The sequence below is a fragment of the Lycorma delicatula genome, chromosome 12, assembly GCF_047948215.1.
Source record: "Lycorma delicatula isolate Av1 chromosome 12, ASM4794821v1, whole genome shotgun sequence".
Taxonomy (NCBI): Eukaryota; Metazoa; Arthropoda; class Insecta; order Hemiptera; family Fulgoridae; genus Lycorma; species Lycorma delicatula.
The window spans coordinates 23,359,275-23,385,919 of record NC_134466.1 but is presented as its reverse complement, the minus strand read 5'-3'; the positions used below and the strand labels follow the sequence as shown (position 1 = coordinate 23,385,919).

General features: G+C 30.5%; 1 protein-coding gene and 1 long non-coding RNA gene across 2 annotated transcripts in view; both read left to right on the top strand.

Annotated features, from left to right (window-relative positions):
- The window catches only part of LOC142333074 (methionine aminopeptidase 2-like), an 87,600-nt gene that overhangs the window by 9,548 nt on the left and 51,407 nt on the right, over positions 1–26,645 (top strand).
- Positions 4,493–26,645, top strand: part of LOC142333075 (uncharacterized) — a 29,094-nt gene continuing 6,941 nt past the window's right edge. The window contains exons 1-2 of the long non-coding RNA XR_012758512.1: positions 4,493–4,650; positions 15,580–15,727. This is a non-coding gene — a long non-coding RNA (uncharacterized LOC142333075). The remainder of the gene's footprint in view (positions 4,651–15,579; positions 15,728–26,645) is intronic.

The following is a 26,645-nucleotide window of genomic DNA, read 5'->3' as shown; positions in this document are numbered from 1 at the left end:
GGGAGGGAAATAAGGGAAAGATAAACGGGGTAAATGGAAAAACAACGTGATAAAATGAAAATGGGGAAGGGAAGGGGAAAAGGATAAAATGGAAAGGTTAAATTTTGTGAAGTTCCATAATGGTCATTTTATTAATGCTTTAATCTAACTTTCAATTGTGTTCAATTTAATCTATATTTACTCAAATCTAGCATAGTGAAGCATGCGAGTCTGCTAGTTCAAATTATTAAATTATTTAAGATAAAATACATAAAGAATATTTGTTTTAATAATACGTGATGAAAATAAAAGTTGTTGCCGTGTTGTCTAGCCAGCGTGTCGCTGACACAGTTATTTTGTAAACATTCCTCACTCCAACGGACTACGACGTTCAAGGTTAACAGAGTCTATCACTTTTATAGATCCCTTACGCAATAGCAGGATTGACTGTTATCTTATAAAACAAATTAAATAAAAGTCAAAAATATAAAATAAAACATGCAACTTTACACTGTACTTTCACTTTTAACCGTCTGATGGTTTTTATTTATTTTTGAATTTGTTGTCGCCTTAAGAATTATTTTTATGTGCAAACTAAGAATGAAATATTAAAAAAACCATCTAATTCAAAGCGGAACCCAGTATCTTCAGTTTTTTTAATCTGATTAACCTTTTTATTTTTTTTTGTTTAACCTCCGGGACTACCGTCAGGTATTGCTTTAGAGGATGAAACGAATTATTTGTAGCGTGTGTTAAAACGGCATGCCTGACCGGGATTCGAACCCGGGACCTCCAGATGAAAGGCGGAGACGCTACCACTCGCGCCACGGAGGCCGACAATGAGGCTGGTTAACCTTTTTTTTTTTGTAGCGTGTGTGAAAAATGCCATGCCTGACCGGGATTCGAACCCGGGACCTCCGGGTGAAAGGCCGAGACGCTACCACTCGCGCCTCGGAGGCCGGCAGACTGGTTAGATTTATAAGATTTTTAGTAGATTTATAAGATTACGTCTAAATTGAAAAACGAGCCCCAGACTTCCAGCGTGGTTCTTTTTACAATTTTTTTATTATCAAATTATTTACAGATGATTCTTACGTAAGTAAAATTTAACTGTGTGAGGAATAAATCGAGTCCGTTTCTAGTATTTATATGAATATAAGCGATCTGAAACAGAAGCATTACGCAAGTAATTCTGTGCGTCAATTTCTTAGTTGATGCAGTCAACCGTTATGAACAATGTTTTTTTTTCTAAAATGATACTCGCGTAACCATATTATGCTACGAAGCTGCGACCTTTCTCCAAGCTGAGTAAAACTCTTCAGACTATGATTAACGTTTTTTAATTGACAATACCCAAATAAGCATTTAACATATGAGCTAGCGTCCAAGCCAAGAATCGAACCCAAAACTCTCAGTATATGATTCGGTTGTTCTATTACGGAGGTGACAAAATAGATTAAAAAAACCCCAACAAAATCCGAGATCCGACAAAATTTAATTCCATGTCACTTAATGACTTTCAATATAATTTTTGGATTAAATTGTTTCATTCATTGAGAGCCAAGTATTATTTAAAAACAACGAAATATATTTTAAAAGATCTAAATAAAGTTAAATTAGGCTTTACATGTATAATAAAGTGCATAAATAAATAGATCTGTGAGTGTATGTACGCGCGTACAACATACATTTGATTTGAATATTATAGACGGGCTTAACCGTAAAATATGGAGGTCGACTAGATATAACTGAAATTTAGATATAATACTAATTATTACCTCCTTACGTACCATTCCTGGTTTCTATAATCTATGTCATAAAAAATGTGGGTGGGGTGGCTCTGTTATTTACCTTTTTCAACTGATGACTATTAAAGTCATAAAGGACTGCGTTGTTACAAAATTTTCCAGATCCTAACCGGGTAACGAATTCGAAACTTTTAGTCTGGCAAGTAAGAAGCTACCTCTGTAACAGCGTGGAGTCATGTTACATCTAAAAAAATTAATATATATTTTTTTTAATCCCTGATTTGATATTTAAACAAATAGAGTAATAATTACACAATTGTATATGCGCGCGCATATATACAATTGCGGGTCTGTATTTACATGTACTATATTTTGACCTTGATTACGTATATAAACTGATTATTAGATGTAATTTAAACTGATTTAATTTAAGCTGATTTGGAAGTCGAGAGTTACAGCGTTCAAGTCCTAGTAAAGCCAGCTATTTTTACATGGATTTGAATACTAGATCGTGGATACCGGTGTTCTTTGGTGGTTGGTTTCAATTAACTACACATCTCAGGAATGGTCGAACTGAGACTGTACAAGACTACACTTCATTTACACTCATACATATCATCCTCTGAAGAATTATCTAAACAGTAGTTACCGGAGGCTAAACAGGAAAAAGAAAGAAAAGATGTAATTTAAAAAAAATTGAAAATTTCGTTTTAAGTTCTTTGTGTATGGTTGGCTGTAATAATAATAATAATAATAATACATCCATTTATAGTTTAAGTGAAAATTTATTCTCTTTAATATTTTATATAATTATAATTTGTGCAGAATTAATAATAAATTTAAAAAATCTGACGTGAACACCGCATGACTTCCTTGTACGCCTATTAAATTGCATATACACATTTTTTGCTGCACTTCATATAAAGTTATTTCATTTGAAAGTGAGTACGATCCTCTAATTTATTAATGAAGTGTTACACAATTGCTGAAATATTCGTTTTTATTCACATCAAATATTCATACAATTATTAATTCAACAATCTTACATGAAATAGTAGGACAGAGTAAAATTCCTTTTATTATTCGTATTACTACATCAGTGTTATTCGTATCTTCGTGAGTTGCTGATTAACAAAAGTTTTAGATTTCTGTTGTGTCGTATAAACAAAAGTTAATAATAATTAAACTATTCCGTTTAGTGAACTCCTGTATACTGGTTACAAATGTTAATTTCGACCTAGCTGTGTAAAATATTCACATTTTATTATTGAATTATTTGCTGAATAATAAAAAATGAAAAAGAAATAATCATACAGGAAAAAGAAAGATAACATGAAGAAATGTATCTCAAAAAAAGAGGAAGAAAATGAATATGAAGGGGAAGAAAATGTTTAGAATACGGGAAGAATAACAAAAATTAGGAGAAGATGAAAGATATAAAGAGGAAGAAAATGTTAAAACTAAAGAAACAATAAAAAAAAAAAAAAGATTGAGAGATGGTAAATATGAAGAGGAAGAAAATGTTAAGACAAGGAAAGAATAAAAATATTAAGAGGGATGATGAATATAGAGAGAAAATTTGAAAAATAGAGAACGTGTACGCTAATTAAGAGCGGAAAAATTATATAAAACGAAAGCAAGATTAAATGATTGGCAACAAAAAACAATTAAACGAAATGATGATCAACTCCGACTTAAGGAGAATATTGTCCGATAATATAAGAGTAATGAACTAAAAAATTAGAATTATTTGCAATTTATTAAAGATCGGACACGTATGCCTCAGTGTATATGTTGTTCTTGTGTGGGACTATTTTTCAGTCACTCTGTAGTTAACTTTAATGTGAATAAAATTAAACAGAAAATTCCAGAATAATTAAACAGAAATTAAACTAGAAAATCCAAAAAATAATACGATTTTAAATTATAATTTTCAATTAATATTAAATAATCAGATGTTTCATCAACATCTATTACATATACAAATACAAGTAATGTGTATATATACGTATACGTATACATGTATATATATCGTATGTAATTCTTATTAAATTATATTTATACATTTTTAAAGTAACATTTTATTTCACTAATTATTTTTGTAACTTTTTATTTATTATCACTGAATTATTATGTATTGTAATTTTTTTTTACAATCACGGGTTAATTATATATTAAATCAATATATTTAAATTTAAAAAAAAAGGTAAAATAAACAAATGGAGATGAAGTCTGATTGAAACCGATGTGCCTTCCCTTTAAGATCAAAATATTTTATTAATTAAAATTTTATTTTTAATTTCGATTGCAATCAAAAAGGGAGGTGCACAACTAGATGTTACAACAGTGCTAAATCCAAAATTTCAACATCCTATGGCTAATCGTTTTTGAGTTATGTGATATACAATCGCACATACATACGTAGTCGTACAGACGCCACGACGAAACTAGTCAAAATGGATTCAGGGATGGTTAAAATGGATATGTACGTTGAAATCTGAAAACCGAAACGTATCGCAATTACAATACTTCTTTTACTTCGTAAAATAAAGTAAAAATAATTTAATATTAGACAACGTATAATGGATGGTCTAATGTAAAAAAAAAAAAAAACTGATGGTGATTGAAACAGTTTGCGAACCAAATTTTAAATGGAATAATTTTTCATGATAATTTTGTTGTATAAAAGTAGCGGTGGAAGAAGTCTGTCGCTGACGATCGTTGCCGTAGTGAGGCGAAGCATCATGAGAGAAAAAATTAATGAAATCCGGCAACACTGTTGCACTTGTCGGCGGGAAGTCATGGTAGATTACTTATACGCAGTACAATTAGTGAATCGATGGAACAGTTGTTTAACCTAACCCACTTGTAACGTCGTCGAATTTGCATATTTCTATTGAGATATTTGTTATTACTGATTAAGGTGAGTTTTATTTTATATTTTTAATATTATTAATTTTTATATTATTACAATTTTTTATACTATAATTTGCATTTGTTTTATCCTTTGTTTGTATTATTCAAATAATATACGAGTAAATTAAATAATCTTTTTAACAGAAATTCTTTAGTAAAAAGATTAGAATTACTGAAAAGAAACATACTTCAATATAACGTAAATGTAATTCAAGCTACCTTAAATAAAATTTCAGACTCCCAAGATTTTATTAAGTGCAATATTACATCCGAAAACCGTATTTATTCCGTTCTTTTACACACAATAAATAAACTGCATGTCATTGTACTTACTGAATTAATGTCTACTCAAATATTCTGTTTTTAAAATATTTATTAGATTAAAAATGTTAGAACCCAGTTTACACTCATTTGTACAATGAGATATATACAACAAATAATTCATTATGAGTTTTTATATTGTATCATTTTCCATATTTAATTTATCTGTTTTTAAGAATTAAAAAGAAAATCATAAAATTGTTGAAAATGTATATCGATATTTTTTTAGAGGAAAATGATTTTTAAGAAAAATTTAATGACCTTCCTTAGATCGTTCGGTTGGTAAATTAATCGACTGATATACCGATAATTCTGGGTTGGAATCCCAGCATCATTCGGCATTCCTTATCAGTCACAAAATATCTCATAACTACTCATAAGTAATAATGTAAACAGAAATTACTCGTAAATTATACGAAGATTAATTTTTCCTTTAAAATATTCGGAACGAGCGTTAAAATATTTAAAATTTTATTCGTAACATTTAAAAAATATTTACCTATAATTTTTTTAATTGAATTTTCCTTTTAAAGTGTATTATAAGGCACAAAAAAATCGCTTCAGTAGGTGACTGGATCAAACAACCTGCTAACATGTCGAAGGTTCTGGTTTGATTCCAGACACGGGTTCAATAATTCTTCTTATCAGCCATGATTCATCTAGTTAATTATGTGTTTAAGAAGGAATTATACATCGCAAATATATATGAAAAAACTGTTTTTCATTTTGAGGCATTCTGACCGCACTATTAGGTTTTATAGAAAATCTAAAATTATGAAGGATTCTGTGTGATCGGCCTGTTAGATCTTGAGATTATCCAGTATAAACTAATTGTGTAAATTATAATGGTATAATTATAATGGTGTAAATTAAATTTAAATCTATGTAGACTGGAATTTTTTTTATTATACATTGTTCGTTATGATTTTTTAAATGAATCTAACAGAAAAAAATCACATTAGTAGTTGGGTTCTATAACGATCGACTGATGTACTGAAGTTCGATTCTGAACTTGGGTTAGGCATTTTTATATGATTACCATTTCATCTCATTCATTACTTACAATAATAAACGACGCGAAATAAAGAAATTACAAAAAACGATGTTTCTTTAGCTGACCAAAGGAGCACTGAAATTAAAAAAAATTTAAGTAGCAAAATTTATCGATGTACTCTTATTTTCTAAATAAAATTCTATATGTTTAATTTTTTATTACTAAAAACGATTTTTCCCCTTAAAAACAAATTTAAGCGAAAAGGACGATTACAGTGGTAGTTCAATTGCTAGAAAACCGACTAAAATACTGAAGGTTCTCGGTTTGATTCCAAGCATAGGTTTGCCTTTCCTCAACAAATCAAGATCTATATAAATAATTACGCGTAAGTAAATACTTGCACAGGAGTTATAAATTTAAAAAGTACGTAATTTCAACAGAGGATTGGAGACCTTGTTTTCAGTTCGATTCCCAGCTTGTGTTCTTTTTTTGTGGCTATTTATCACATTGGATCTCATTAACTACGCAGAAATAAAATTTAACTTAATGTTTTTTTTTTAATAATAAATGGGTATAAAAAAGACTAGATCGCTGAAGGGAGATTTTCAGAATACTGAAATTCCGATGTTAGAAATAAATTATTTTTATTTAAAAAAAAATAAATTAAAGAATAATTTTCGATTAAAAAAGAAGGTATGTTTTTCGCAAAAAGAAAATTAGAGACCGGATCCTGGGTTCGAATTCAGCTTGTGTTCATTAACTACTCAAAGTCATTATGTTATTATGATAAAGTCTGTAGAAAGCGTAGGACCTACGGTAAATAATGACGTAATGCGCTAGCATTTGACTTACGCTACCACTCTTTCCGTCAAATGTGTTTGCTCAACTTCATTCGGGAAGTGTTATTATTCTGTTTTATATTTGCGCTAGGTATAGGCTCACATTTTTTCATTGTTTTATTCATCTACTAATTATTAACTCGTAACAAAAATAAAGCTAATCAGCAAACCGGTTAATTAAAATACTTATCGATTCCTCTACTGTTCCGTTCACAAATGTTTTTTCTGTATTTATCCCCGTAGGCTGCTCCTTAATAAAAATAAAAATTATAGGAAAGTAATTTGGAAGTCATAAAGGTTTTATAGGCATTTTACTAAAAATGAATTAAACTTTCAAAATTAATGATGCCTCTGTCAATAGCATTTTATGGAGACTGATGCATATCATTTTATTAGCATCTTCAAAAATTATATTTTATACATTTTTTATTATTTTCATTTGAAATAAAAAAAATAAATAAATTGTACTTAATCGAATTATTTTTTATCTCTATATCTATCCAAGGTATGATTAGGCATAAATGTGCCGCAGGGTTTGTACATTGAGGAACCCCGTGCGAAGTTAGGACGGTAACTAATTGTATTAGACTGCATCTTAAACAAAAAATAATGTTACTGCCCTTTTTACCTCATACGAGCGCGGGAACGCATGCGCAGGTAAGGAGTATTTCAGACCTGTTTACTTCCTTGTACAAAGTAAAGGAAGTATTGTAATCACGAAAAATTTCAGATTTCAACGGAAATATCCATTTTGACCGTCCCTGAATCCATTTTGACTAGTTTCGTCGTGACGTCTGAACGTACATATATATCTCGCATAACTCAAAAACGATTAGCCGTAGGATGTTGAGATTTTGGATTTAGGACTGTTGTAACATCTAGATGTGCACTTACCCTTTTGATTGCAAACAACTGAACCGAAAGTGTCCAAAAATCCAAAGAAATTTGGATTTTGGACATTTTCTTAACTGTAATAATAAGCCCTCATTGAGAGCTTTTCAATGACATATCATAAGTGGTACTTATTTTTATTGGTTCCAGAGTTATAGTTAAATAAAGGTTTAATTAGTGACATATTTGGATCTTACAAGGGGAAGGCACATCGGTTCGAATCAGACTTCATCTCCCTTTTTTTAATTTCTTTTTATTTAAATATATTGATTTATTAATAATTATTAACCACTATGATTGTGATTATTAACACAGTGATTATAAATAAAAAAAAATTACAATAAATAATTCAATAATAACAGAAAATATATATATATATGAAAAAAAATCAAAAAAATTCTTTATTAAAGAATTAGAGGATCGTATCTCACTTTCAAACGAAATAAGTTTAAATAAAATGCAGCAAAAAATGTGTATATGTAATTTAATAGACGTGAAAGGAAGTCACGTTGTGTCCACATCAGATTTCTTTTTTAAATATGACACTGAGGTAGTTTAATATTTTCGTACGTAAAAATTAACTGAATTCGGATCCAGAACCTTTTGGATATAAGTCAATTTCGTGATACATTTAATCTGATTAAGTAAAATGAAATGTACATTGTTTTGTCAACCAGAACGGTAGTAATAAAAAATAACCAGAAAATTGAGTCCTGCTGCCATTTCAATATGTATTATGCGTTGATTGTTAGTTAAGCATGTCAATTGACCTGACAATTTCTAATGCAGTAAATTTTCTCTAAAAAAAGTATTCTTCCCGTACATTTTTTGGATCGGTGAAATCAAAGAATGGATCTGTGATGTACAAAAAGTATTTTGTTAAGTTTTTGGAGGGCGCGCGCACACACAATATTTTTAATGTAACTCTTACTCGTATTTATTGTTAAAACAGTGAGGGTGGTGTTGCATCTGAAGTTCGTCTGAATTTCGTTCTTTTTATACATTAAATAATTCTAGGTTCGATTTCCGGTTACGCTTGGCATTTATTATCAAAATTCATAACATGAAAAAATAAAAATAAAAAAAAACAATGTAAAAAAATGCGTGATAGTAACTGACGTTTGTCGGCCTCCGTAGCGCGAGTGATCGTGTCTCGGCCTTTTATCCGGAGGTCCCGGGTTCGAATCCCGGTTAGGTATGTCATTTTCACACGCTACAAAATTGCCATTTGATCTCATCCTGTGAAGCAATACATAACGGATGCCCTGAGTAAATGAAAAAAAATCTATACTTTGTATGTTGTCAATACGAGTAAAATAAATTAATAAAAAAAAAAAAAAATACTAGTTATAAATATTCGTTTAATTTAGTGTGAGATAACTTTTTAAATCATACTGCAATCTTCGACATAACTGCTCGCCGACGCGCTGTCTACAATTCCCGCCTTGACATGACACGTTTAACCTTGAACTGAGTTCAAGGTTAAACTACAATGCCGTCCCGTACACCACTGCGTAAAACACATTTTAACTATAATAATTATTTACGAGTTATAACGCTGAATAAAATAAACCGTTCGATTCATTTCTTTCTCATACACCGGCTTTTTATTTATTTACTTAATTTTTATTTATTTTTTTTATAAATTTTTATTTATTTATTTTTAAAATTTTTATTTATTTATTTTTAAAAATTTTTATTTATTTATTTATTTTATATTTTAAATACACGTATAAGCAGCGTGGATGTAAGATGTGTCGAAGCCGATAATATCGAACCTTGGTTCTTCAATATGTTTTTTTTTTTTTTTTTAAGTAGGTTTAAATAAATTTAACTGTTTGGAGACCAAATTGATTCCAAACGACGTGTTTTATAAATATTACAAATGCGATTGTTTTTTTGAAATTTGATTATGATATGAAAGCCGAACCCAGGATCTTCCACTTAAGATTTTTTTAATAGTGATACTCGGATATTCATTACGAATAGAACTACAGCCTTCTGTAGATATACAGCCTTCGCTGCGGTGAAAGAAGTGAAGGTGTCATTTGTACGACTGAACATCATTTCCGTTTCCGTAGGTTAGTACATTGTTACGCGACGACATATATTAGCTAAGTAAAGAATCTAACGGAAAACGGCTTCTTCCTAATTCTCCTTAGCGAATTCACTAGCCGTAACTCGATAACAAACTGTTTTTTCGGATATATGTTTGTACGAACCTTTCTTCTTAATTTCAAGCTCTCGTATCGGTTCCCAAACTATTTCTGTTTCCTCCTAAATCATCTTGTGTATAAATATATATATTTAATTGCATAAATTAAAATATAAAAAAAAAATTACACGATGCGACGATGAATTTGAACGTTTAAAAAATTGAGATGGGATTACTCTCCTCTCACAGTGAAAAATATAATTTTTGTTATTTTATGAAATAATTTCATAGAATCGTACATAAAAAATATATCAGAGATTAAAATTTAGTTTGATTTGTCTATATTTATTCCTTATAATATTTAAAAGAACTATGATTAGGTAGTTATAAATATGCTGGAGGTTGGAAATTGAAAGCACCCTTGAGAAGTTAGGTCCGATAACGAAATTATTACTACAGTGCATCTTCGGTAAGGAATTTCATGATGTTTCTACCCCTCAAAATTTTCGCGCGCCCATACGCACCCAAGAGAGAGAGAGAGAGAGAAGGAGAGAGGGTGAGAGAGAGAATTCTCACGCTGTTTGAGGTAGACTGAGGTTTAAAAGAGGGGATGATGCTTTGCGATGTTACATTTATTTTTCAAGAGCGACTCCTATTTTTGTAATTGTGTTCTCTAAATAAGTTTTCATACAAAATTCTTACAGTATTTTGTATTTAATTTTATTCTCTTGTGAAATATTAAATTTCGTTATTTTAATTTCATCCACTTCATATTTCTCGCTCGTTAAAATGCACGTGTAGGATATTACGAGGTCGTATTGTAAATAAAATTGGAAAAATTTGATCTGTTTATTTAATATTATAATGTTTGTTTATATATTACTTTACAAAACGGATAAACGTTATCGTAATATTTTTATTACACCTATTAAAATTAAAGGAAATTAATTATTATTTTAATAAAATGTAATTCCTATAAAATAATGGACTAATCTTTATTTAATTTAATTATGTCAGATGTATATATAAGAAAAAAGGACTACATAATTATTAACTCTCATACCAATAATGACCGTTATGTTAAGGGTTATATTTGAATTGTCCGACAGTAGCCAATCAGACGCGAAGGAAGACAGCTGGCCGTTCTGTTCACCACCCCCCTCTCTTGACTCACACCATCTTCGCATTAGTCATCGACTGACAAATCTTTTAACTTGACACGTCATGCAGCTACCACAAAAAATAAAAAATAATTACCTCTAAAATTTTTCTTTATAAAATACTCCTCCATCAGCGTATGATCCATACAATTTTATAAATTATCATATTTGTCATCGGCTATTGAAGTATTTTTTTGTATTTATTAAAATATTTATTACTATAAAAAAAATATTTTATTACATTTATTTATCATTAAACAATTTGTTTTAATCACAATCTTATTATTTTTTTAAATTAGCGCAAATGATGTATTTTCAATAAATTAAATAAAATTCTACCTTCAAAACACAAGAGAGTGATGAAGCTTTCTATTATTTAATCAAATGTAATGTTTCATCTTGATAGAACTATACGTGTACATGTCTTCATCAGTAATGCAAGAATTCACACGTACACGTACATGCACGCGCAAAGGGAGAAATCTGTTACCAGATAATTACAATTTTTACTTTTTAATTTTTATTAAAATAACGTTTATTTCTTAGCAAATGTTATATATTCATAAATATATGCATGGAAACATCAGAATATTTAATTTACTAAACAATTTACACGAATCACATTTACCGGTACAAAACAAAGTTCTGGTAGCCCATTTTAGTATATTTTTTTACCTTTTCAAGTAATCACAAAACATAGTATTATATTTTAGACAAGATATACATAAAGGTAATAAATGATAACGATGATACAAGATTAGCATTTTATTAAAACAGACTCGCTTGTAAATGAAATCGGTTTAGTCATCTCATGAAAATTTGCTACGTAATTAGACGGTTCAAACATTTTACATAATGTACAACAGAAAATGTTACTATTAAAGGGAATAATATTTATGTAATTAGCAATGTTATTTCTTACTGAGAAGTGGATCGCACAAACTTTAACCATATTTAAAGCTAAAGTTAGGATTTGCATGGCGGGTCGGTAACTTTATGTAAGAATTCAATTTTCACGATGAGGTTTACAAAGTTTTATTCTGTTTTGCTTGATCTGTCTGAAAATTGTCCGGAGTGCTAGGTGGAAGAGACCACCCAACATGTATTGTTTTTCCGCGCGATTCTCCATAGAGCGTAAAGAGATGCTCGGCAACCTGAGACGTGAGCACATGTTCCGCCCTAGGTGGAGGTTAGTCGGTAGTGCGCAGGAATACATACGCCCTTGCATGATGAATGTAACAAGGTGTAGCATTGCGCACAGTATTCGGCGCGCATGCGTATATTCTACCGGGTTATTTGAACATATAAGTAAGGGATTTTGGGACAAAAGTTTTTAGTTGTACACAAATTTTACAAAATTTTAAATACATGATAATGATTAAACGAGCTAACAATCGAATATTTATGAGTGATTATTCACTTTCAATATGAATTAGTATTATTTGGTACTGATAAAGTTGTAATATTTATTAAAAATAATAAAAATTTTTTTTTAATAATCCTTAATAAAAATAAATATTTTATACAAGTCTATTGATTCTTAAGAGTATTGAAATTGATTGTTAATTAAGATAAAATTCAAAATAGTGAATGAAAACCTAAACAAACAAACAGGGGACATCTTATGAAGTGCAACTGACACTTACTCTTCTTGTAGCGTGTGTGGCTCTATGGTAACGACTCCTTTTGCTATTCATGGGGTTCGGTATCGAATCACCGATAATTTTTTTTTATGCTCATAAAATATTTTTTTTACTAATATTATTTTCCATTTATTATGTGAAACTATTTAATGCTGTTAAAATGGAAAATCAACTAAATGGGAGATAACTTATTTCAAAATGTTATAACTAAAGATCCGATATTATATATTTTGGTCGATCTTCGGAATTTGATGATTTTTTAGTTTAATTAAAATTATTATCGCAAAACAATTTTTGAAAGAAATTGCTTTTAATAATCTAATTTACACGGGAAAATGAGATATTACTTATTTTTTTACGGATACCAAAATGAATATTACTTTATAATACTGAAATAAAAATAAAATAAAAAGTTGTTTAGTGAAAAATAATTTTATATTCGATAAACATATTTTTCTAATGAGTCAAATGAAATGCAAGGGATTTTCTAGGTAAACCATTTTAAACCGCGTGCAATAAAGAGAACAATTGCAAAAGGGTCGGTTTTGGTTTTTATGTTAATAAAAACTATTTTATTTTCTATTTCATATAAAATGTTTCCATTATATTTTCATTTTGAATTAAATTTTTTTTTTGTCTTCAGTCATTTGACTGGTTTGATGCAGCTCTCCAAGATTCCCTATCTAATGCTAGTCGTTTCATTTCAGTATACCCTCTACATCCTACATCCCTAACAATTTGTTTTACATATTCCAAACGTGGCCTGCCTACACAATTTTTTCCTTCTCCTGTCCTTCCAATATTAAAGCGACTATTCCAGGATGCCTTAGTATGTGGCCTATAAGTCTGTCTCTTCTTTTAACTATATTTTTCCAAATGCTTCTTTCTTCATCTATTTGCCGCAACACATCTTCATTTGTCACTTTATCCACCCATCTGATTTTAAAACATTCTCCTATAGCACCGCATTTCAAAAATCTTTTCCTGACATTTAAATTAATTTTTGATGTAAACAAATTATATTTCTTACTGAAGGCTCGTTTAGCTTGTACTATTCGGCATTTTATATCGCTCCTGCTTCGTCCATCTTTAGTAATTCTACTTCCCAAATAACAGAATTCTTCTCCCTCCATAATCTTTTCTTCTCCTATTTTCACATTCAGCGGTCCATCTTTGTTATTTCTACTACATTTCATTACTTTTGTTTTGTTCTTGTTTATTTTCACGCGATAGTTCTTGCGTAGGACTTCATCTATGCCGTTCATTGTTTCTTCTAAATCCTTTTTACTCTCGGCTAGAATTGCTATATCGTCAGCAAATCGTAGCATCTTTATCTTTTCACCTTGTACTGTTACTCCGAATCTAAATTGTTCTTTAACATCATTAACTGCTAGTTCCATGTAAAAATTAAAAAGTAACGGAGATAGGGAACGTCCTTGTCGGACTCCCTTTCTTATTACGGCTTCTTTCTTATGTTCTTCAATTGTTACTGTTGCTGTTTGGTTCCTGTACATGTTAGCAATTGTTCTTCTATCTCTGTATTTGAACCCTAATTTTTTTTAAAATGCTGAAGATTTTATTCCAGTCTACGTTATCGAATGTTTTTTCTAGGTCTATAAACGCCAAGTATGTTGGTTTGTTTTTCTTTAATCTTCCTTTTACTATTGATCTGAGGCCTAAAATTGCTTCCCTTGTCCCTATACTTTTCCTGAAACCAAATCGGTCTTCTCCTAACACTTCTTCCACTCTCCTCTCAATTCTTCTGTATAGAATTCTAGTTGAGATTTTTGATGCACGACTAGTTAAACTAATTGTTCTGTATTCTTCACATTTATCTGCCTCTGCTTTCTTTGGTATCATGACTATAACACTTTTGGCTATGACTCATGACTATAACACTGAATTAAAATAATTAAAGTTAATTATTTTCTGAACCGCTCTGTATCTAATAGTACATTAATAATTAATTCAAGGTAAATTGTTTATTAAGAAAAATTATTATATTGTTAAGAAATAAACGAAATTAATCATTCAGATCATAATTCTCGACTCCACATACAGTCAATTAAATTTTATACAAAATAAACAAAAAAACCTACACTCCATATTTATTTGGAAGTGCGTGTACACGCACACGTGAGTTTGGCACTTCCTATTTATAAATATTAGAGTAAAAATCCACATTTCGACGCCAATTTTCATAAATTTTATTCTTTTATGTTTCAAAAGTTTGTTTATTTTTGATAATTCTGCCTTTAATCACATTGATGTATTGCTTCTGTTTCTGCGCCAACCGCATAAACGAATTTAAACATCATGGCGGGAAAAGGATTTTGGGACGAGCCACTGCGCAACGCTAGGTGTGCGACACTTTGTTACTTTCATCATGCGCCCTTGTTTGTAACTGGGGGAACCTGTTAGCGAGCCCGACACTGCTTAGGCGCCCGTAAATGGGGTTTCTACACGACTAATCATTAATTAGTCGTGCTTAGTGCGTATCGTAAGTTGGTTAATTTGTATCTATAATTATAAGCGGTAAACGTTTTTGTTATTATTTATATCACCCGATATTACCATTTCCATTTATTTATTATACAAATATACTCATAATTTAACCAAATTTAACCTACGCTCGCTTTGCTCGCTAACCTTGATTAATTAACAGAGTAATATTTTGAGTATTTAAACAAAAATTAGAGTATAGGTTATTGGTTTTTAATATCTGAATAGATTTTAAATACATTCAAATGTTAAAATAGGTCTAGATTCGATTAATTATCGATTTGAAATTTTTTTCAAACTGCGGTACCACCGAAAGTGCGCAAGTGCCAATTTACTTTTGTAATTTTTTAAGTTACAATGAAATACTTACTTTTAGTAACACTTTACAATGTTACTGATCATATTAGACCGTTTTATTTTTTCTCTTACAGATGCAAGAGGACTGCCACGATTTCCTACATGTAATCGCAGCACGATTTTTGGTGAAGATTATGTTCGGAAATTTCACGATTTATTCTATTTTTCTAAATTCTATTCTTCCCTTAAAAAGGCGAAGGCTTAAGAATTAACAGTACCAAGGTAAGCAGTTTACAGTTAAAATCTCATTCAGACAGCTAAAAAGTTAATGATGCGTCAACAAAGATTTTTAAATGCGGTTACGAATTACTAAATTGTTGTAAATAACTTTTTAAAAACGTGAAGAAATCTTAGAAAACAAAGGCGGAGATAGACAAATTTGAAACACCAGTAAAAGAAGTATTATTCATTTTTTAGGTACTTTTTCGTTTATTCCCCTCCCCCCCAAAAAAAAAGTTTCCAAGTTTTTCCCCTGGAAATAACTCAAAATAACACGAAATATTAACAACCAGGTTGGAGAAATAATACAATATAACCATTTATATGTATTTATTTTATAAATATAATCTAACCAAAGTTCTTTTACTGGTTTTTTTTTATATGAATGCAAATTAGCTTGACAGACGGGACTCTGCCCATTTGACACCCGGTAGTATCGGACCCGTAATCTAACCAAAGTTAACCTAGGCAAACTTCACTTGTTAACCTTGACTAATTAACAGCAATGTTTTGAGTATTTAAATAATAAATTCTGTAAATATTGCAATTATTTATGATAATCAAATCATTAATGTTAATTAGTCAAGGTTAGCGTGCAAAGCGAGCGTTCGTTAAGTTTGTAGTATGTTAAGTTGAAATATAGGTCCTTTTTCGGTAAGTGGGTACCACATTTTTCCTTTTTTTACTTCCTTGTACGAAGTAGAGGTAGTATTGTGATAGCGAAAAATTTCGGTTTTCAGATTTTAACGGAAATATCTATTTTGATCATCCCTGAATCCATTTTGACTAGTTACCGCGTGACGTCTGTTCATATGTATATATCTCGCATAACTCAAAAACGGTTAGCCGTAGGATGTTGAAATTTTGGATTTAGGACTGTTGTAATATCTAGTTGCGCAATTTCACTTTTGATTGCAATCGACTGAACCAGTAATAAGCCCTCATTGAGAGCCTTTCAACGATATATCATAAGTGGTACTAATTTTTATTGGTTCCACAGTTATAGTCAAATAAATTTTTTATTAATGACATATTTGGATCTTACAAGGGGAAAGCACATCGGGATGAATCCCACTTCATATATATATATATATGTGTGTATGTATATATATTTTAACTTTTTTTTAATTTAAATATTTTGATTTATAATAATTATTAACCTCTGATTGTAAAAAAAAATTACGATAAATAATAATTCAATAATAGTAATAAAAAAAATATATCAGCAGTTATGAATGAAATAAAAACTTACGTACTTTTCATAAAAAAAAAAAAAAAAAAATGTGCATATGTGATTTAGTAAGCGTACAAGGAAGTCATGTGGTGCCCAGATCAGATTTTTTGTAAGATGTTTGTTATCTCGCATAACTCAAAACGATTAGCCGTAGTATGTTGAAATTTTAAATTTAGGACTGTTGTAACATCTAGTTGTGCACCTCCCATTTTTATTGCAATCGACCGGACCAAAAGTGGCCAAAAAATTCAAAGTTTTTGGATTTTGGGCTTTACTTAACTGCATTAATAAGCCTTCATTGAGAGATTTTCAACTAATATACAGGGTTTCCCATATAAAACGCAACCCAACCTTATATTGGTAGGTATTGACATAATAAAAAGGCATGTGTAAATGTAAGTGTAATTTTTATTATTACCATCCATTACCTTACATTTAGAGTAAATGTTGGAAGTGGCTGCCATCTTCTTGAATACAAGCTTCAATTCTTTTTACAGCGTTTCTTGCAACTTTTTTCAAAGTTTGTGGCCGGATATTTAATACAGCTTGTTCAATATAGACTTTCAATCGTTCAAGTGTTAGTGGTTTGTTGCTGTAGGGTTTTTCTTTGAGGTAACCCCGTAGAAAAAAATCCGCCGCAGTCAAATCTGGAGATCTTGGTGGCCACAAGCCTCGACCGATAACACGATTACCAAAGAATACCTCGACGAAATCAGAAGTTGAACATGCGTAGTGCGATGTCGCACCGTCATGTTGTAGCCAGCAGTGTCTGTCTTCCTTTTCCAAGAGTGCGATGAACTGAAATAAAATATCCTGATATCGTTCTGCATTAATGGTGTACTCGAAAAAAAATAGGACCGATTATTTTCTTCCGCGATATCGCGCACACACGCCCGACTTCTGCGTGTGTAATTGTTTTTCGTCATAAACGTGGGGATTTTCAGCGCTCCAAATTATACTGTTTTGGCTGTTTACGTAGCCATCCGAATGAAACCGTGTTTCATCTATGAAAAATAACGAATCCATAACATTAATTCCCTCACGCAGAAATCGACGGAACCGTTGACAATATTGTAGCCGTTTTTCTTTGTCGGGCTCAAGAAGTCGATGAACCGTTTGAATGCGATAAGGTCGTAATTGTTTGGTCGCCCGATGAACGGTTGATTTAGACAAATTAATTTCAGCAGACAAACGTCTGATCGATTTATTTGGCGAGTCGAGTAATCGGTCTTTGATTTCAGCGACTGTATCTGTATTCAACACTGACGCAGATCTTTTGTGTTCCTTGTTATTAACAGAACCGGTTTCTCTCAATTTTCCAACTAACCTTAATACTGATGTTTTGTTAGGAGCCGGTTTATCCGGGTACTTATGGCGAAACAAATCTTGCATTGCAATCGCTGATTTCGTACTGAAGTACGACTCAACAATGAAAACACGTTCATCTAGCGAAAACACCATCTTGTGTCTAGCAATACACTGAACGTTATGATTGCATTGTTATTACTGTCGGTAGTTTTCTATTGCGTCGCCGCGATGTTCAGATGTTGGACGAGTACATTTCAGTAACGAGTAAGGGAGTAAGCTTGACTTTTGAAATTTCATAGATGAGTGATTGATGGGTTGCGTTTTATATGGGACACCCTGTAGTATGGGTAATGTAACGCCCCTTTTTCAATGTTGTTGAAAATCAGGCCGAACCTAAATATACATAAAAAATATTTTCATAAACAGGTTTTAAAGATATCAGAAAAAACTGTTTAGAAATAATGTTGGATATCTTCCTGCTTTTAAATCCCATCGATTTTAAGCTATGAAGTTTTAAATCACGTAAAGACTTTCATCGTACTTAAAGCTTAATTTTCTACGATCGCTTACATAATTGTTGAGTTTGACTGCATCAATTGCTTAATACTGCTACTTGCCATCAACCTGTTTTGATACCGTTACGTGGTTTTGGAGCTATGTTCACAAAAAAGAAAATTATGAAATTATCTCAAAACGATTAAAATTTCAAAACTGTTTTTCTTGTTGACACTAACCCCTTTTCTTCATATCAGATCACATTTTGGATTATTATGAAATTAAAATATTATAGCGATACTAGCATATGACAGTGCTTGGAAAAATTTGATTTTGGCTTCAAACATTTTTTTTTATTTTTATAAACAATTTTATAAAAAGACTGGTTTGATGTAGCTCTCCAAAATTCCCTATCTAGTGCTAGTCGTTTCATTTCGTTATACCCTCTACATCCTATATCCCTAACAATTTGTTTTACATATTCTAAACGTAGCCTGCCTACACAATGTTTTCCTTCTACCTGTCCCTCCAATATTAAAGCGACTATTCCAGGATGCCTTAATATGTGGCCTATATGTCTGTCTCTTCTTTTAGCTATATTTTTTCAAATGCTTCTTTCTTCATCAATTTGCCGCAACACCTCTTCATTTGTCACTTTATCCACCCATCTGATTTTTAACATTCTCTTATAGCATCGCATTTCTAAAGCTTCTAATCTTTTCTTCTCAGATACTTCGATCGTCCAAGTTTCACTTCCATATAAAGCTACGCTTCAAACATATACTTTCAAAAATGTTTTCCTGATGTTTAAATTAATTTTTGATGTAAACAAATTATATTTCTGACTGAAGGCTCGTTTCGCCTGTGCTATACTGCATTTTATATCACTCCTGCTTCGTCCGTTTTTAGTAATTCTACTTTCCAAATAACAAAATTCTTCTACCTCCATAATCTTTTCTGTTTCTATTTTCACATACAGTGGTCTATATTCGTTATTTCTACTACATCTTGTTACTTTCGTTTTGTTCTTGTTTATTTTCATGCGGAGTTCTTGCGTAGGACTTCATCCATGCCGTTCATTGTTCCTTCTAAATCATTTTTACTCTCAGCTAGAATTACTATATCACAAAATCGTATCATCTTTATCTTTTTACCTTGTACTGTTACTCCGAATCTAAATTGTTCTTTAACATCATTAACTGCTAGTACCATGTAAAAATTAAAAAGTAACGGTGATAGGGAACAACCTTGTCGGACTCCCTTTCTTATTACGGCTTCTTTCTTATGTTCTTCAATTATTACTGTTGCTGTTTGGTTCCTGTAAATGTTAGCAATTGTTCTTCTATCTCTGTATTTGAACCCTAATTTTTTAAAAATACTGATCCTTTTATTCCAGTCTACGTTATCGAAAGCCTTTTCTAGGTCTATAAATGTCAAGTATGTTGGTTTGTTTTTCTTTAAACAAACCGTTTTTGCTTCAATCATATATTTTGAATATGAATCGTACAATATTATTTCGCACTACGTAGTGCTTACAGAAATCTAATTCTGCCTTTCTATATAACAAATTACCCTTCAAATTACAACGTGAAAACCTTGAAAATATTTAAAAACGTACCCAAAAACCAATTTTGGTTCCTCTAACTCCGGTTTATGATAACCGATTCGCCTGAAAATCATTAGGGATCTATTTCCAACAGGTTTACATCACCCCCATCAAGTATCATAAAAATTGGTTTAAATTTTCGTATGGTAGAGCGGATGAAAAAATCTTATAACTGTATATAAACGTTGCAGAATTGTTTTCAGGAGACTCCAAATCGTACAGAAAAGTTTGTTTCCTTTCACCCACCGACATACTCTTAGAAAATCTGAGCAGTAGCAGTACTGCAATAACAGTAGCAATAGCGATTTCTATAAATTCTTGGTAAATCCGCTATTTTCAAGTTCTCCGTAGTAGGGTTTGTAAAAGTAGATGCGGGATGCGTTTTTCCATTATTATACGATCGTCAGTGGTAAAGCAAAAATTAATAAATGTACTAATAAGTATAAAAACACATATCCGAAAACATTATCTAAATTGTAATTAAAAAAAAAAATTGATTGATTTTTTGATATGTGCAGATTAATATATGCACGTATCAAATGTAACAATATATTCAAGGATACGTATACAGGCTACAATTTGTTTCCAGAAGAATAGTTTTTTTTATAAAAATATGGTAGCATAATTTTTTTATGTGAATTACATTTATTTTCTATTGTAAATTATCGAATAGATTATAAATTGTTACAACTATAGTCGCTTCTGTGTTTCCTTTAAAGCAAAGTCTTTTGATCTGTTGCTCTCTCTCTCTCTCTCTCTCTGTGTGTGTGTGTGTGTGTGTGTATGTTTGTATGTGAGAGGGATAAAAACAAAAAAAGAAAGGCAGCTGCAGTATAGTTGTTAATTTTACTTTTATAAGTACAGAAAAAAAACATGTCTTATCCTATGGTCAAGAGTATAAAATAAAATCTGTGTTGTTTTGATGGTAATATTTAAAACAAAAAATGCCGTTTAGTTAATGTTCAAGGACAAAAATGAGTACGTGCTATAACAAATAAGATACACACACTACAGCTTACAATAAAAAACATAATGTTGGAGGGGAGGGGGTAAAATGACAAACGAATAAGTGGGAGATATACAGACAGACGTGACTCAATAGACACTCGTTTAATCTTTTTAACTGTTTTACTGTATTGTTCAGCTTTGTAAGGAAGAAATAAATCAATTCTCGTTTTATATTATTTTAAAAGTTGGCGTACACGAGTGCACGTATTATTACTCACATGCACACGTATTATTAAATAAATTAAAAACTGTCCCATTACAATAAAAAAAAGATTATCTAGTAAATCAAATAAATATTTACGCACGGTTTTAACTTTATCTTTCAACAGCGATCAACAGCTGACTGCTAAAACCATACTAAGCGAATTTGAATTTTTCGAATTTCTTCAAATGTTTTAATAAAGTGTATTTTATGAATAATATATTCTAAGGTATTCAATTAAAATAAAAATAAAAAAAATAAAATATTATGTCTGGAAAATAATTTATAACCAAATTCATTTTATATTTACCAATTTTAATTGATATTAATTGATCAAATAATACCGTTTTCCGTCTTAGAGAACATAAATTATTCTCTTTATTAAATTTTCTTTCTTACTTTTCCTAATTGAAAATATAAATATTGGTGTATAAAACGAAAGTTCAGTTCTGTAAATTACTATTCAAAAAACAAATTTGTTAATTTTTAACTAGATTAGCAATTCTGATGACGTAATGTTTTTATTAAATAATATTTTAATGTAGGTAAAAAGTAAATAAAATCATATTGAAATTAGATTCTAATTTTTATTTTAAAGTATATATTTCAAATTCAAATTTATATTTTAAACAAGGGGTTTAGTCACGAGGGAGTTGTTAGAGCGAGTAAACAATTGTAATACTAATAACCACTCAGAAACACCGAAAAGTAATTAAATTCTTTTTGAATTATTTTAAACTCGCACCAAATCCCTCAAACGAGTCGCTCGAGTCTCGAGCAAGTAAACTCCTCTAATATCACCGACCAATCAGAAACACAGAAAAGTAATGAACTTGTTTGTAAATCTTATAACGTCGTGCCAGTTAAGAGACATCTCTCAGTCTCGTCAAAATAGCTTACCTTTATGCGTGTCGTTTGTTTGATAACTGAACAATTTTCTAGAAAGGAAAAACCACACAGTCTAGGGCATTATTTTAAAGTGAGGAACATTTATTTTATTGTATGCAACATAGTTTTTTTTTAATATATCGGTTTAAAATTAAATATTTATTTTTTCATTTATTGTTTGATGAAAACTAAATTAAAATTTCAACATGGTTTTTAATAGCACGTTGCTAGAATTTATATGATCAACTTTTTTTAAATGTAATCTCGTTTTTAATGACGTTTTTAAATTTAAAATCTATTCTAGTTAAATAATAAACTTCCAGTTTACAAAATTTGTTCTAATCAAAAAAAGAAGGGTGATTTGATTTTTTTATTTTTTATTTGATGTGATACATCAATATGGAGAAATTTTTGTATAAAAATAATTTATCAATTTTATGTATGAACTAAAATGAATTTTATAAAGGATAGGAGTATAAAATGTCTTTCATGTTTTCTATAATTTTATAGGAATTGCCTAATTTTTATATTACATCTAAGATACATTATTTGTATAAATAGTAAATATAATTTATGTGTATTGAATAGGTCTGTTTTTCTTTTGGCTACCATTAATGGCCTACTGAAAATAAGTACAAATATCTTTATATAATGACTATCTCACAGGAACTATCTTAATTTTACTGTTTTATGGATTGAATATTATAATTATTATTCCTGAAATAGGAAATATTTTTTTAAAAACTGTATTAAAAGAGAAAAATGTATTTTAATTCCTTTTTAATTAGGAAAACAACAGTAATGTGCAGTTCTATATCATATTTAAAATACACTCATTCTTTTTTAGTTAGTATACTTTATTTACATTTTATTTTACACAGTAAAAAAGGCAAATAAGTTTAGAAATGCTAGTAACTGATCATGAACACCAGATCCAGTGGAATGTTGCCTAATGTAGCCCTTGAGAATGTGGGTGTCTTGTTCATTAGGTTAATGAATTATTTGGAATTATTGCTACATAAAATTAATCATAGTTGAAGTTTTAATTTTGTATAATTTGTTATTTTATCTTTCTTTTCAGATTATAAAAATTGTCTTTCCCCGCTAGAAAAATCAGAATCTTTTTTTAAACAAAATTGTTGAACCAAATATTACTAGACATTCACACATTTTCAGATCTACAACATTCAATTTCTTTCTTCTATGATTCTCTAGAAAATTCTAGAAATAAATGCCAATTATCTTTTATACTAATATTTTTCATTATTGCAGATATATTCATTTATTTCTCAAGATTTTATAATGATAAGCAATTATCTTGGGTATCATGGGTTATATGACCAACACTATAAATATCTGTCCATGTTCGGTTATGAAATAACCAAATAAATATACATATATATTTATTATTATAAGACCCACCAAACTTAGCCTACATTTGTTATGCTCGCTAACATTGACTAGCAAATGAAGCGAGTGTAGGTTAAGTTAGGTTAGATTATATTTCTACTTAACGCATGAGACCTATTATCTTTTATTTTAATTAAAGATAATTTCAAATTTATTTTTGTTTCTTATGTTACTTTCTTATGTTTCTTTTTGTTTCTTATGTTACCGGATCGGATCTCCAAGGTTAGTAGCCCTGGAGTGGGTGTGTACCCCAGCGGCTAGCCTTGCTACAGAAAGGATAATTTCAAATGAATACACTTGAACACCAATCGTGGCAGAGGGTGCACGTAAATACCCTCGTTTAGAAACCTTCGATTCGCCTCAAGCAAAGAGGAAAAAGAGTAAGGAGTCAGATAAAATCAAGAAAGATGCTGACAGAATCAGTAGAGAATTGAGAAACTTGTTGTTTGGAAACAATGTTCCCAAACCAAGATTTTTAATTAAAGGAGAATGGAAACTTCCAAAAGGTCAGTCCATTCTTAATCGCTAGAGAGATTGCTAATTGTGCTGATGGTCCCGTTAAAGAAATCCGGAAGACTTTTAATGGATTGCACGTCGAAACTATTAACGACAGTCAACGCCAGAAAGTCCAGGCATTGAAGAAGATCGGTGAATTTGCTGTATCTATGTAACCGCATAGCACCCTTAGCACATGCAGAGGAGTTGTTGTTTGCCGCGATCTTCTAAACTGTACAGAAGAAGAAATAGTACAGGAAATGTCGAGTCAAGGAGTGATTCAGTGTCACTAATGACCAAAGTAGTCGATGCCCCTAAAAACCTTAAAAAAAAAAAATAATAATGTAATTAATAACTCTTAAATCGATTACACCTTGAGGAGTTAAATGTAATCGTATTGTATTTCTGTTTATCGCTGCCACTCTCTATGAATGCTGAATCAGTTTCCATGAAATATTTATTAAATTATTCTTACTGTGTTTATGTCACCAATGGGGATCATGATTTGAAACAAAACAAAGTAGCAGTCATTTGGTTGCAAGTTTTCCCTGTTACACGCATCAAAAACTTTATTTTGACATTTGTAGCTTACTTCTATCTTTACTACTTATTTGAACCTATGTTCCTAATTTTTATGTCAAGATCAGTGACTAGTATGATTTACAGGCAGTTAGAAATCTAAAGGCACGTATCTGTGCTTCAACAACTCTTATAAAGAATGTTTGAAATGGCTCATCTTTTGTATTCTTGCCCCTTAAACCTTCTACTTTCTGTAATGACTGTATCCAAATATATGCATTCCTTTTACATTGCACCAATTTGTATACACTATTAGCTTGAATATCTTTGTACTAATTTCTATATTCCAGATGTCCAGTACCCCTTGATTTTCACAGTGTCCATATTATGAAGCCAGTAGCAAGTAATGTTCAAGATGGTATTTCTTCCTTATCTTTTTGCTTCAATCTTTTTCTTATATCATCCATAGCTGTTAAAATAGCAACAAAGTTTACTATTTATAAGGTGTGGAATATTACTCTCCTGGACTAAAGTTTGTGAAATCCAAAACTATTCAGTTTGAAATAAATATTTTCCTGTCTTTATTTTTATATCCATTTAATTATAATTTTTTTCCTGATTTTCTTTTTTTGGTCTTTTAAGAATAACATTTACTTGGGCTACAATTATAAACAGCTCCCTCACAAAAGTTAAATTATATTTTTCACAAAACTACAGATGAAATAAAAATTTTTAAATGTTGTAAATTTTGAAAATTTCATCATTTAAGTAACTGAAAATTTTGTCTGATATTAGAAGTCAGAAATTTAAATCTGCAAGTACAATGTCAGTATACAAAAGGAAAAAGGTTAGCTAAAGAACTGTTATACAGGTGTTATTTAAAGGGGCTACTACAGGACAAATTCCTTGCCCAAAGTGGATGTTATAGAACTTATTTACTTTCATTCATTTTAATGTAGCATTTTAAAACCGTTATTGTAATATATCTAAAAATACTTTGTGCAAATAAAAGCCATTAAATTATTTGTCTGTTGTTAAAACTGCTGCTTAATCTAAAAGTGCCCAATTGTTTATTTTTTAATAAATTCCGTTAGAAATACGATTTATTTGTACTGATTCATCTTTGTAAACACAACTGTTATATTTACGTTTGTATGCATAGAAGTGCACAGTGAATTTGATAAACATTGCATTGGCACTATTTCTTTTTCAGCTTTTCAAATGAAAGGAACGTTACAACATAAAAGAGCATAGCGTTCATTATTCTATTGCTGAATAATTATATGTAAAGTTATATTATAATAATAAAAGACATACATTATTTTCTTTTATTTTAATTAATTCAATGAATCAATGAAGAAAGTATTGTAATGTTCCTTAGACAGATCAGATATACATGTGAGTTAATATGATGAAGAGTAGTTAATTGAATGTAGCCCACCAGGCTGGTCTAGTAACCCACCTGGTCTAGTGGTGAACGCGTCTTCCCAAATCAGCTGATTTGGAAGCCGAGAGTTCCAGCATTCAAGTCCTAGTAAAGCCAGTTATTTTTACACGGATTTGAATACTAGATCGTGGATACCGGTGTTCTTTGGTGGTTGGGTTTCAATTAACCGCACATCTCAGGAATGGTCGAACTGAGAATGTACAAGACTACACTTCATTTACACTCATACATATCATCCTCATTCATCCTCTGAAGTATTATCTAAACAGTAGTTACCGGAGGCTAAACGGGAAAAAAGAGAGAGGCTGG